Source organism: Acinonyx jubatus, chromosome E1, assembly GCF_027475565.1.
Source record: "Acinonyx jubatus isolate Ajub_Pintada_27869175 chromosome E1, VMU_Ajub_asm_v1.0, whole genome shotgun sequence".
Taxonomy (NCBI): domain Eukaryota; kingdom Metazoa; phylum Chordata; class Mammalia; order Carnivora; family Felidae; genus Acinonyx; species Acinonyx jubatus.
Window position 1 is genome coordinate 49,778,150 of NC_069397.1, and position 13,081 is coordinate 49,791,230.

At 39.4% G+C, this 13,081-nt stretch overlaps 1 long non-coding RNA gene across 1 annotated transcript; it reads right to left on the reverse strand.

The window, feature by feature from the left end:
- Positions 1–7,929: 7,929 nt before the first annotated feature.
- LOC128313457 (uncharacterized) lies at positions 7,930–12,158 on the reverse strand. Its single transcript, XR_008294198.1, has 3 exons — positions 11,868–12,158; positions 10,497–10,566; positions 7,930–9,048 (listed from the first exon to the last, which is right to left on the reverse strand). It is a non-coding gene; the product is annotated as an uncharacterized LOC128313457 (long non-coding RNA).
- Positions 12,159–13,081: the final 923 nt, after the last annotated feature.

Below are 13,081 nucleotides of genomic sequence, written 5' to 3' on the forward strand. Positions count from 1 at the left end.
AGTAACTATAAAGGGGCAATGTGAGGGAATTTGAGGGGGACCGACATTGCTGTGCATCGAATCCCATAGAACTGTGTGTCACAGAGAGCGAATTTTACTGAATGGAAATTGCACTACAGACTTACTCCACAGTATCTCTTCCCCAAACTGGAAAGTTTTGGAAGTCCAGTCAAATAGGGTCTGCTAACATGTACCCCAAAGAGATGCTAATACTAGGAAGGGCAGGAGAGTCCCATGCTTGCTTCTTCATTAAATATATCAGTCTTAGATAAAGTACCCTTTGGAGGGGGGGATTCTTCTTCTGTGTGCTTGTGTTGGACTCTGGTTCTTGTACCTATTTTCTGTGGCTTCTGTCTTAAGTACCTCCAACTGTTTTGTCTCTTCAACTCAGTGATGATCAATGAATCACCAGATCTCCAGAGACAAAGGGTCATCTTTCATTTATTTAGCTCAGCAAATACTTATTCAGTGTCTACTATGTCCCTAACACTCTTGGAGGCACTGGGGATTCATCAGCTTAACTGTATAAAATTTATCTTCCACTCAGCAATTTCAATTTGATGTCAATAGTCAGAAATATTCACCTTCAACTTGTTTATTTGCCAGTTACTGTAAACTTTCAAATCCAGCTGAGTTTCAGCTAGTAATTAAAGTTGATATTGAAAGCATAAAAAGAGAGTATCAAAACAATATCAATTCGGTGGCCTCAGTCTTTTCCAGTATTGTTTTCTGATTCATAATTCAAAAGAACTGTACCCTCTGCAAGTTGAGATTCTGGAAACGAATTGGTGTTTTCACTTAGCTGTAAAATATTAACAAACAATAATTTGTTCATTTGAAATAACACAGAGAAATGAGAAGTGACTCTTGGTTAAGAACATCCTTCTTTCAGGAATGGGCTACATATATGTGACAGATAGGAAGTGCACCGGAATGAGGAGTTTTCTAGAACTTTTTTTTTATAAGTTTATTTATTTATTTTAAGAGAGAGAGAGAGAGGGAGGGAGCACACACAAGTGAGCACAAGTAGGGGAGAGGTAGAGAGAAAATCCCAAGCAGGCTCCATGCTGTCAGCACAGAGCCTCATGCAAGGCTTGAACTCACGAACCGTGAAATCATGACCTGAGCTAAAATCAAGAGTGGGACGCTTAACCAACTGAGCCACCCAGGTGCCCCGAGTTTTCTAAAACTTTGAAAGGATTTGCAGTAACAAGAAGGAATCTTTCCATCCTAGATGAAAGTATGTCCAAGGACTGATAAAAACACTAAGGGCATTTATTGATTTCCTAATGCTGCTGTAACAAATTACCATAAACTCGGTGGCTTAAAACAACACAAATTCATTATCTTACAATTCTGGACGTCACAAGTCTGAAATGGATTCCACTGAGCTAAAATCAAGCTGTTGGCAGGGCTGAGTTCTTTTCTGGCGACTATGGGGGATCATCTGACTTCTTGCCTTTTTAGCTTCTAGAGGCTTACCTACATCTCTAGATTCATGCCTTCCTTCCATTTTTCAAAGCCAGCAATGGCGGGTCAAGTCTCTTTCACATCATATCACTCTGATGCTGACTCTTCTGCCTTCCACTTCCATATTTCAGGGCATTTGGATCATAGTAAGCACATTTGGATAACCTGGGGGTAATGAACTGATGCACAACTTTAATTCTATTTGCTATCTTAATTTTCCTTTGCCGTTAATTTAACATATTTAGCAGTTCTGGGAATTAGGACATAGTCATATTGGAAGTACATTATTCTGATGACAACAGGGGTGAACAATCAAAAATCGCACGTCCCTGTGATAGCCTATAGAATTGGTCAAAATCCTAATCTTAACCACAGGTAAAGTTATAAGTAGTGTCTGCATGTTGACTGGCTTCTTGAGCTCCTTTTGTTTTCTTCTACGCTGTATGAGATATTAAGATACTTCTCATGTGGGTCACCCCTCAAAGAAATAAACAAGCCAACGGACAGAGGGATACAGACAGGCGAAAGCTGGTTATCTATTCTATCATCCTTCCCAGACAGCTTGTTTTAAGTAACATGACTACCAGAACAAGATCCTTGGCCACAAGCTCCATTTTGTTTGCAATCTAAGCTGTGTCAGTGGGTCTGTTCACACATGGAACCACTATTTCTTTGTGTCGACACTGATAAACTGGTCTCACAACTTTCCTGCAAGAATTCCAAGGACCTCTACATCTAAGAAACAAGATAGTTTTGCAGGATGTATGTGTTTCACCCACAAATGGAATTCCTGGTGTGGGGGCATTTTGACCAGATTTTGCTTTTTTGATGTTAATTTTTCTAACTAGTGATTTAGAGCAGCACAGATGAGAACCATGAGCATCTCACTATTTTAATTTGCAGTGAGGAATTCACAAAATTTAGATGAAAGTGTCACAATAAAATCTGAATTACTTAAGTTTCATGTGGATTTCTTAGCCAATTACCAGTTTCTCTCATCCTCAGGGAGACCACTTGTGGTACGGGCCTTTAAACTGTCGGATTCTTTAATTTTGCGACTTTCAAAAATTTAGCAATGAGAGATCTCGTGCTTTTAAGAGGAAAAATGTTTGTAAAATTAACTCAAGGTTTTTCAGACATCAAACACTTTGGGCTTTCCGCATCTGTGACCTCATAAATATTCTCATGTGCTAAGTGTCCACGGATATGAAACATACAGATTAAAATAAATACTCACTATTCAACAAAAAAGGAAAGGTCTTGGCAAAATGAGATGACTTTGAGCAGATGAGACTCGTGAAGACCACGGAGGGCAACTAGCTTTGAAGCATGTGTCCTCAGGTCTGACAGATAAGTGTTTGAATCCTGGCTATATCAGGGCAAATACTATAATTTAACCACTCAAAATATGTGGGGTTTTTTTCCTTCTTCTATAGAAATAAATAAAATGTCCATGCATATGCTGATTGTTTTTTCTAGGCTCACGCACATCTAGAAAACACTACTTTTCCAAGATTTCCTTGCAGTTAACGTGTCCCAGTGGGCACAATTAACGTGGCCCCCAGAAGGAGGGAACCTTTTTTTTTTTTTTTACTTTTGAAGTCACTTGCTATCTCAGTATGTATGTATGTATGTCTGTATGTATTTATTTATTTATTTACTTTTAAATCCAGGTTAGTTAACATATGGTGTAATAATGATTTCAGGTATAGAATTTAGTGACTTATCACTTACATGTAACACCCGGTGCTCATCTCAATAAGTGCCCTCCTTAATGTGCCTTGCCCATTTAGCCTAACCCCCAACCCAACACCCCACCAGCAACCCCCCGTTTATTCTCTGTATTTAAGAGACTCATGGTTTGTCTCCTTCCCTATTTTTATATTATTTTTGCTTCCCTTCCCTTATGTTCATCTGTTTTTATCTTAAAGTCCGCATATGAGTGAAATGATATGATATTTGTCTTTCTCTGACTGGCTTATTTTGCTTAACATAATACAGTCTAGTTCCATCCACACTGTTGCAAATGGCAAGATTTCATTCTTTTTGATTGCCAAGTAATACACCATTGTACATATATACCACATCTTCTTTATCCATTGACCTATCGATGGACGCTTGGGCTCTTTCCATACTTTTGCTATTGTTGATAGTGCTGCTATAAACATTGGGGTGCATGTTCCCCTTCGAATCAGCACTCCTGTATCCTTTGGATAAATACCTAGTAGTGCAATTGCTGGGTCATAGGGTAGTTCTATTTTTAATTTTCTGAGGGACCTCCATACTGTTTTCCAGAGTGGCTGCACCAGTTTGCATTCCTAAGGAAGGGCTCTATTCTTTTTCTCTTCTCTTTTCCTTCCTTCTGGACTGGACCAATTATCTTGGACAAAGGTGTAGAGAACTGTATTGTAGCAAGACTGAAGGATCTTGAGCTGATGATTATTCAAGCCACCTTCTGTTACTTAAGGCCAAACCTAATCTAATTCACTCAACAATTTTGAAGCTACTAATATCTGAACCGGTGGTTAAGGATTAAATGAGATTAATGTATGTCAGTCCTCTAGCACAATGACTTGCCTATAGAAGGTAAAATAGATGTTAATTGCCTTCTCCTTTCCATGATAAAACTAAACTTCTAAAGACCTTCATCCATGAAAACATCTCAGTGATTCTGATCTTCAAAGTTAATGGCAAAGAGACGTTTTTGACTCTGAGGATGAGATGCCTCCAGAAGGACAATAAAAGGATTTCTGTTTCCTAATTCATTCTTCTGTAATTAACTTGTGCGACACGTTTTGGGTACTGATTATGCCCCCTGCACTATACTCAGGATTGTCATTGGAAGTAAGATTTAGATTTTGCTTATGGTAAGCTCAAATTCTATCAGAAAAGAGAAGCAGAGAAGCAGTGATTAAGATAGAGTGTGATTTTAAACTACAGTTTAAAATATTCACAAAAATACTATGGGAATAGAGAAGGTTGCTTGGTCTGCCCAAGGAAATTGGAAGATAGTGAAGGGAAGGAAAGGTTTTTTAAATAGAGCAGGGCAAGAAATGCATAGTGTATCTAGTGGGTGATAGAATAGTTTTACAAGGCATGAAATGTCATGAGATAGAGATGAATGGTAAGTCAGCATTAGGTGACAAAAGACAGTATCTGCGGAGGACGTAACCATAAGACCATATGTGATCAATTTTGACTTATTTTTGTATCTGATGTGAAGGAAGGCTTAGGCTTCTCTCTCTCTCTCTTTCTCCTTTTACATAGATCGTTGATTGTTTCAGCATAATTCATGGGAAGGAGCATTTTTTCCTCCAATGAATTACCTGGGCTTTTTTGTAGAAAAATCAATCAACTGTGTATATGGATCTGTTTGGACTTTCTGTTCTGTTAATTGATTTGTCCTCGTGCCAGTAACACATTGAATCATTGTAGCTTTAAAGAATAATGTAAAATGAGGTTATTTAAATATTTGAACTTATTTTTTTTCTCTTTTTTCCTCACCACTCCCCTTTTTTTGTTTATTATTCTAGGTTCTTTTCATGCCCATATAAATTTTAGAATCAGTTTTTCAGTTTCTCAGAAAAATCTACTGGGATGTATGTTGGGATAGCATTGAAATCTATGAATCAAGTGAGTGGAAAATTGACATTTTAACAATCTTGAGTCTTCCCATGGATGAACATAGAATAATTCTCTATTCAGCATTGATAAGTAAAATGACTTAAGCCTGGAGATTTCTTTATGGCAATATTTTTGATTAAGACATCAGTTTTTTAATAGATATATGGTTAGTAGAGGTTTATTGATTTTATTACATTTTTCAAAGAGCCAACTTTTGGATTTGTGTATTTTCTCTCTTTTTCTATTTCATTGATCTTTATCCTTATATTAGTTATTTCCTTTATTCCATTTACCTGGTGTTGTATTTGTCCTTGTTTTTTTAGATTCTTTTTTTTTTTTGAAGAATCTTTGTATCTTTACTGCCAATGTGGGGCTCGAACTCACAACCCCAAGATCAAGAGTTGCACGCTCTACTGACTGAGCCAGCCAGGTGCCCCTTGATTTTCTAGATTCTTAGGCTCGAAGCCAGATGATTGATTTTAAACATTTTAATGTTTATACATTGATTTTAAGTATTTCAAGGTATTCATTCCTCTCCAAGAACTTCTTTAGCTATACCTGTCAATTTTTGTTATGTTTTCTTGACGATCAGTTCAAGATATTTTCTAATGTCCTTTCTCTTTTTTTGTTTTTTAATTGGATTCATGGGCTACTTAGAAGACCGTTGATTAATTAATTACTAAATATTTTGATTATTCTGAATCTCTACATATTTTATTATTGCTTTCATTTGGTTTAATTGTGGCCACAGAACATATAATGTGTGGTTTCACACCTTTGAACGTTATTAAAACTAACTTTATGACACCACACATAATATTCAGTTTGGGTGGGTCCAGCATAGAGTATCCTTATGTGCTCTAGCAAATTCTGTTGTACAGTTGTTGAAAGCAAAGGAAAATCATGGACACCTTGATGGCAATAAATCTGACAACTTAAATGAAAGGGAAAAATTCCTTGGAAGACACAGACCACCATTACTAACATAAGACAGAATAGAAAAAAATCTGTATAGATGTAAACAGTTCCTTGTATATTCTGTGTATAGTGCTTTCTGTCATATAAATGAATTATAAGTGTTTTCTCCTGAGCTGTGGCTTGCCTTTTCATTTTTTTTTTTTTCCTGGTGTTGTCTGAAGAGAACATGTTTTTCTTTTGGTGAAGTCCAATTGGTCAATTATTATTTTTCTTTTCACAGTAAATGTTTTTTTGCATCCTGGGTCGTCTACTCCAAGGTAGAGAAGATAATTTCCTATGCCTCCTTCTAGAGCTGTCTGGGATTTACTTTTTACATTCATGTCCATACTTTACCTTGAATTAATTCTTGCATACAGTGTGATGAGTCCTAGCTTTTTTGGACTCCTACAATGGGGAATGTCCAGTGGTCTGTCAATGGGGGGTCTTACCCCATGTAATTTCCTTCTTTCAAAGATCCGGTGGCTCTCTGTACTCTTTTCCATCCATCTGCAATGCCTTCAAAGTTCTTTTTATAATTTGTTCAATTTGTAATTGTTATCTGCAGGAATATTAGTCCATTCCACTACTGGACTCACAACTCTCTGAATCTCTTTTGAGAACCATAGGTCAGAGTCTGCTTTTAAAATGTAAGGATTCAATCAGCGATTCTCAGCAATTCTGGAAAATTTTCAAACTACTCCTTTTACATGTCTTTTATTTTCTATTATCTCTAGTGTCTCCTTTTGTAATTCTTATTAGACGTTTTTATCCTTTCTTATTCTATCCTATTTTCTCTCTTGATGTCTTGTATTCTAATTTCCCTGTCTCTTTGTGCTACATTCTGGATAATTTCCTCATTTACTTTCCAGAGTACTGGTTCTCATTTCAACAACAGCTTCATTTTGTCCAATGACATTTCCTTCTTTGATTGCATATTTTAATTGTGATCTTCCCCCCCTCCCTAATTCTGCCTATTTTTACTCATATTGTCATTTTATATCCTTAATTATTTGACACATACTTATGTTATTTTTACATTATCCGGTCATTTCACGTCTTCAATACAAACCCTTCTGTCTCCTTATCCTACCTGAAAAATTGTGCAGTGTACCATTTGGGATTGTGAGGGCATCTTTGACGGAGGTGGATGTCTTTTTTCTCAGTGAAACTGTGTGCTTTGAGTTTGTTCTCCACTTTGTTCCCAGGGTTTCAAGGGCCAAGTGATCTGCTTTCACACTGATTTCTCATCTCGGGGATATAAGCACCATGTAGGTAACATACATTTTGCTCCATGTCAGTATGTGGTGTTAGCCTGAGATGTTTGATTTCCAACAGAAGACTTTATCGTCTCCTTCCACGGGCAGAGATGTACATTCTCATTGCCACATAGACAGGCCGGTGAATGGACTTACCCTAGCTCACCCTTTGAAGAAGGGTCAAAGCTAGACCAGTCTCCACCTGATGGAAGGACCTCAGTTCTAAATCTCAATCCAACTCAAGCTCAATGCAGCCCCTTCTGTTCCTGTATGTGAATGAAAATTTCAGTCCCTAGTCTCTACGGTCTAGCTCTGTTCTGACAGTTCCTGAGGTTCCTAGGTCATTCATTCATACGCTTATCTCTCTAGCTTGAGTTGTTTCTTTATTTCTGGAACCTGGGGATTTTCCTTTCTTTCCTTAGGGTTCACCTATAGGATGACTCAAATATTTCTGTTGTAGTGAAAAGAGAGTTCCTAATCCCCATTGCAGTTTAAAGTTTCTATTAGATTTGTTTTTTATTCTTGAAGGCATGTGTTTTATTTGTATGTTAATCCTCTGTAGTACTTAGCATAGTGCTATACAACTCCATCAGTGCTTAATAGGAGTAGACAGAATGAATTTAAAAATGAATGAAAGGAAGCGACTTTAAATAATAAAAGTCAAAAGAGAGAAGGCCTTAATACTTCATTTATTTATTTGTTTATTTAGTAAGTAGGCTCCACACCCAGCACACAGCCCAATGTGGGACTTGAACTCATGACCCCGAGATGAAGATCTAAGCTGAGATCAAGAGTCGGATGCTTAACCGACTGAGCCCCCCAGGCACCTGGAGACTTTAATCTTTTAAATAGATGAATTGTCTCACCCCATCCCAAGTGGCTAGAGGAGTTAGGTAGGGGCCAGGAGATGATGGAAGGCATTACCTTCCTCACTGTTGTATCAACAAGTATAATGTACTGCTTGATTTCAGAAAGAAAAAAGCACCATGCTGGTTGCTGTCCACAGAAATTCTGCCAACATCCCGGTGGTTGCTGGTTTATAATTTTATGGGTTTACAGAGGATCAAACACTGTATTATTATGTTTGGCTACTAACTCAGGTCAGCAGTTGAAAAGGAGAAGAAAGGGGAGCTGAGTGGGTTGGAGGGAAGGAGGGAGCATGCGTAAGCTGGTGTATGTAACACAATAGACTTAACTTACTGAGTGTGAAGCAGTCTTAACTGAATCTCAGTGAATTTCCTTTCCACAGAAGATAATTAGTATATATTCAGAGCTCTGTTTTATAAGAATTGAAGATTTGGCAATTATGTACTGCTTTAATTTTGACTGTAGGATAAATTAATGAGTCATTTGCTCCATGTGTATGCTTTTCCAGAGATTTGAAATGGAAGAGTTTTATATCAACGAAGACAAAAACAGATGATCAGACTTACCCCAAATCCCAAATCTCTCTCCCTTCAAAAAATATGTATTTACCAAAATGTAATTCGTAGGAATATCAATATTAAATCTTACAGGTATAATTTTAGGCATTTAAAATAACATCCAATAATTATGGAGTGATTACAATACCTAAACTATTTTAAGACCTCAGACAACGTGTATATTTTCTCAGAAAAGGAACTTCAGATTATTAACGTAAGAAATGCTGCACCTTGACCGTAGTATCACCTAGTAGGGCCAAGAGGAAATTAGGTTTGACTTCTTTGCCACAGCTTCTTTGCCTTGGATCCACAAGGGGCTAGAAAAAGGGGGGATAAAATAGGGTTGCAATTTTGTTTAATGTGAAACACACTAATTTTTCCTATATCTGTGACCTCTCTCTCCTGTTCCTTTCTCACAGTAACTGTTCGGTGGTGTTCGCTTTACCATTAGCTGGCTCCAAAGGAAATGGGAAAGGATTGTGCACGGACGTTACGAAAGCACCAGACACAATACGGCTGTGTTTATTATTATTAAGATAAAAGTGCATAGAAATCAAGAACTTTTCTTGGTCCATTTATCCATTATATTCTATATTCCATTATTCTCTCATCCAACAGGTATTTAGGGCATAGTTATTTTGTGTTTCTAGGCACTAAGAATGCAGCAGTGAAGAAGTGAAAGCAACACCCTTCCAGGGAGCATACATTCCGGCAGGGAGGTCTCATAAAGAAGAAAGCAAATATGTACGTGCCATAGATAAAATGGAGGAGAGAAATAGAGGGGCTGGCTTGTGCTGGAAAAGCTATGTAGGGCAAGGGAGTCAGAGATGGCCTTTCTGAAGACAACAGTCATCAGATAGGTGAAGGATAAAAAAGGAACCTACTTTGTGAAGATTGAGAAGAAGCACTGATAGCAAGTAGGCCCTCCTCTAACATGTTTTGGGCTCCAGGATGACAGTACAAGTGGCATTCCACATGCCCTCTATCTAGATACTTACAAGTCATAAATTGAGCTAACAAACTGGCAATCTAATATTTTCTGTCCTTCTACCTTGACCAGTAAACTTGCCCAACAACCTGGAGGGCCCTGCTTTGAATTTAGAATTCCTGGCCACCTTGGCATTCTTCACTGGCATGTGGGCCACATGGGGCCACTTCCTGGGCCCTCCACTGCATGAGCTCATCCATGGGCCCAACTCCCCTTGTCTTCACACCCCTGGCGGCCTCCCCCGATGTGGACCCCAGTCCCCACATCCAAGCTCTGTCCAGGCTACCCCTTGGCACCCTCTAGGGCCTAGAGAGTGCACATCAGTATTTTCAACCAATCTGACTTTACTAAAACTTTTCCAACCCTTTGTTGGGAAAGAGTCCAATAATCCCGAATGTGAAGCTCTCAAGCTGTGGCTAAGATTGAAATATTTCCAAAACGTCAAAAAGGCCAGTAAACCTAGAATGGAGTAATAAGCAAAAGGCCATTCATAGTAGATGAAGTAGAAACACAGGAGCCAGGGGACTTTCGGCCATGCTGGGTAGTTAATTTTTCCCCAACGTAGTAGAAAGTTGTTAATTTGACCATAATCTTCTTCTATGCTTCACCTATATCTTACGCTGGCATTTTTATCTGCTACAAAACATGTTCCAAAAATACCCGTGTAGCTTACGGATTTCAAGGAACAGTTTCCTGTCAGGTATCTGGTAGTATCCCTCCCCTCTCCCCACTCCATAAAAATAATAATGATAAAAATCAAAATCAAAATACTCCCACCAAACACCACCTACACAGAGAAAGTAAAACCAGTTCCATTTCATGGGAAGGAAAGCTGGAGCTCACTTTTCTGTAGGAGGGAGAATACGAGACAATTAGGGGCAAGGAGATTGATTAGGATCCTGCATCTTCCAAACGTTGGCCATGTGATTTTGGATGAGTTAACCTCTCTACCTTTGGTTTCATCTAATAAATCACCTAATAAATAGTGATAATAATAGTATTTACCACATAATATTATTGCAGGAATTTGGAATTTAAATGAGGTCACCCATATAACATTTAATGCACTTAACAGAATGCCCAACACATAATATATGGTCAATAAATGTTTGTTGTAATTAGTACGGCTACTACTAGTATAAGAACAACAACAACGACAACTATGTCCACTGTTACTATTACTTAGGCCTACGGTAAGCAATTGAGAGAACTTAAAATTTGGCTTTTCTGATTTAAAGACTATGGTCATTTCAGGAAAAAAAAAAAGAGGCACATAAGGGGCACCTGGGTGGCTCAGGCAGTTGAGTGTCCGACTTCGGCTCAGGTCATGATCTCGCAGTTCACGGGTTTGAGCCCCGCGTGGGACTCTGTATTGAGAGCTGACAGCCTGGAGCCCCGCTTTGGATTCTGTGTCTCCTTCTCTCTCTGCCCCTCCCCCACTCGCTCTCACTCTCTCTCTCTCTTTCTCTCTCTCTCTCAAAAATAAAATATTTAAAGAAAGGCAAACAGAACTTCAACAGCATCGTTATTTGTAGACAACCTCCCTCATCCGCCTTCATAATACGAAAGGAGGTAAAGTGAGGGCATTGACATGTCATAATTTTGTAAAGTTGAAGCTATTTCCTTTCCATACAGTCACGCTCACTGTGAAGCTGGCTTGGAATCCGCAGCCGCAGGGAGCTCTCGAATGTTCACACAAACGGAGTGAGACGGTTTTGAAAATATGAAACAATGAGCTACAAAAACTGATCATAATTCGGTTTTTGGCTTTTGGCTTTAGGGGTAGAGGGTCAAAGTCTCTCTCTGTTTCTGTCTCTCTCAACTGCTCTCCTTGTCTCTTTTTTCTCTCACTTCTCTGTCTCTGTCTGTCTCTCCCCGAGACACACGCACATTAGACACGCATACACGGTTTTCTCTATATTGTCTTCTTCTCGCTTAGACCCACTTCGGTGCCCTACAACTACTGCAGACAGTGTAGTCATTACCAATAGTTAACTACCTGTGAGTGAGTCAGACTCACAATTTCGACACAGGCTTCAGTATCTTGCCCTATGAAACATTGTATGCCATTCATGACAAGTTCAGTGGGCTAGGAAACCATAATAAGGTGGTTTTCAGAATAAAATGTTTTGTTCTCAAACATTGTACCTGGACGTTGCACTGCCTCTAGGCAAACTTAGAGCCATGGCGTATGGTGGGCACGTTGAGCTCAGGTTGACTGGGGTCACATTCTTGCTTTCCAGAAGGAGTTTCTCCAGGTTTCAATCTCTCTGAACATCAGTTTCCTTTTCTGTGAGGAAGGCTACCATCAATCACTGCTTTTGGTGTCTGTTCGTATTTATGATTATCATAATTACGTGAAATTAGGGCTGAGAGACTCTGGGAGGCCCAGGCTAATGCATATATACTACTCAAGAGGCAAATCTTTGACACAGATCTTTAAGACCAAGTTGTTAATATAGATTCCTCAGAAAGAAAAGCCCGAGGCCAGGGCTGTGTGTGGGTCGATTATTTTGAGAAGAAATCTCAAGCAGGAGGGTTGGAAGACTGGAGGAAGTACCTCAAGGATGGCAGGGGAGACAGTTAATGGGAGCTATCATGCTGGTCTCCACTGAGCGGATAGTTTGATTGCCTTTCCCTGCGGGGCTCCTCTGAAGAACTGGGTTTAATGGGATTTCGAATTATCCATCGGAAAGAAGGAAGACGAGGACTTTTATTGACTCGTTTCCATCCTCCTGAATTCAAGCGTTGACCCCCGGGACAGTAATTCCTCAGAGCCGCCAGGATGCACACGGAGGAGCACCCGGAAGGTTCTTGTAATTATTGCACCGTGTGGGTGTCAGAGAGGCCCCGGGGCAGAAAGGGAGAGACGCTCATGGGAGCTGCAGCAAGAGGCTGTCAGATCACACGGTTGGCAGCTAGCAGCTGTTGCTGTGGCACAATCTTAGCAAAAGATGGGCCAGGAGGACGTGAGGTCCAGCCCAAGGGGACCTCACAAGCACGTCTACGTGCATGTTCCCTCGTGACGGGTTAGTAAGAGCAGTGGGTTAGTAGCTCTCCTTTAGTAGAATTCAAAACAATATAAGAATGTTATCAATTCAGATCATTGTTAGTCGTCTTGGGGAATAAGTAATGGAAGGAAAAATTCTTTTCCCTCTTCTATCTAATGCAGACTTTTTAAAGCTTGGCCCTCCTCCCATTTGGGGTGAGATGTGAGTTCTTTGTTGGAGGAAGGGCTGCTCTGTGCACTGAAGGATGTTTAGCAGTATCTCTAGCCTCTATCCACTGGATTCCAGTAGCACCCCATCCCCTGGTCATCCCCAAGTTGAGACAATAGGAAATGTCTTCAGACATTTCCAGAA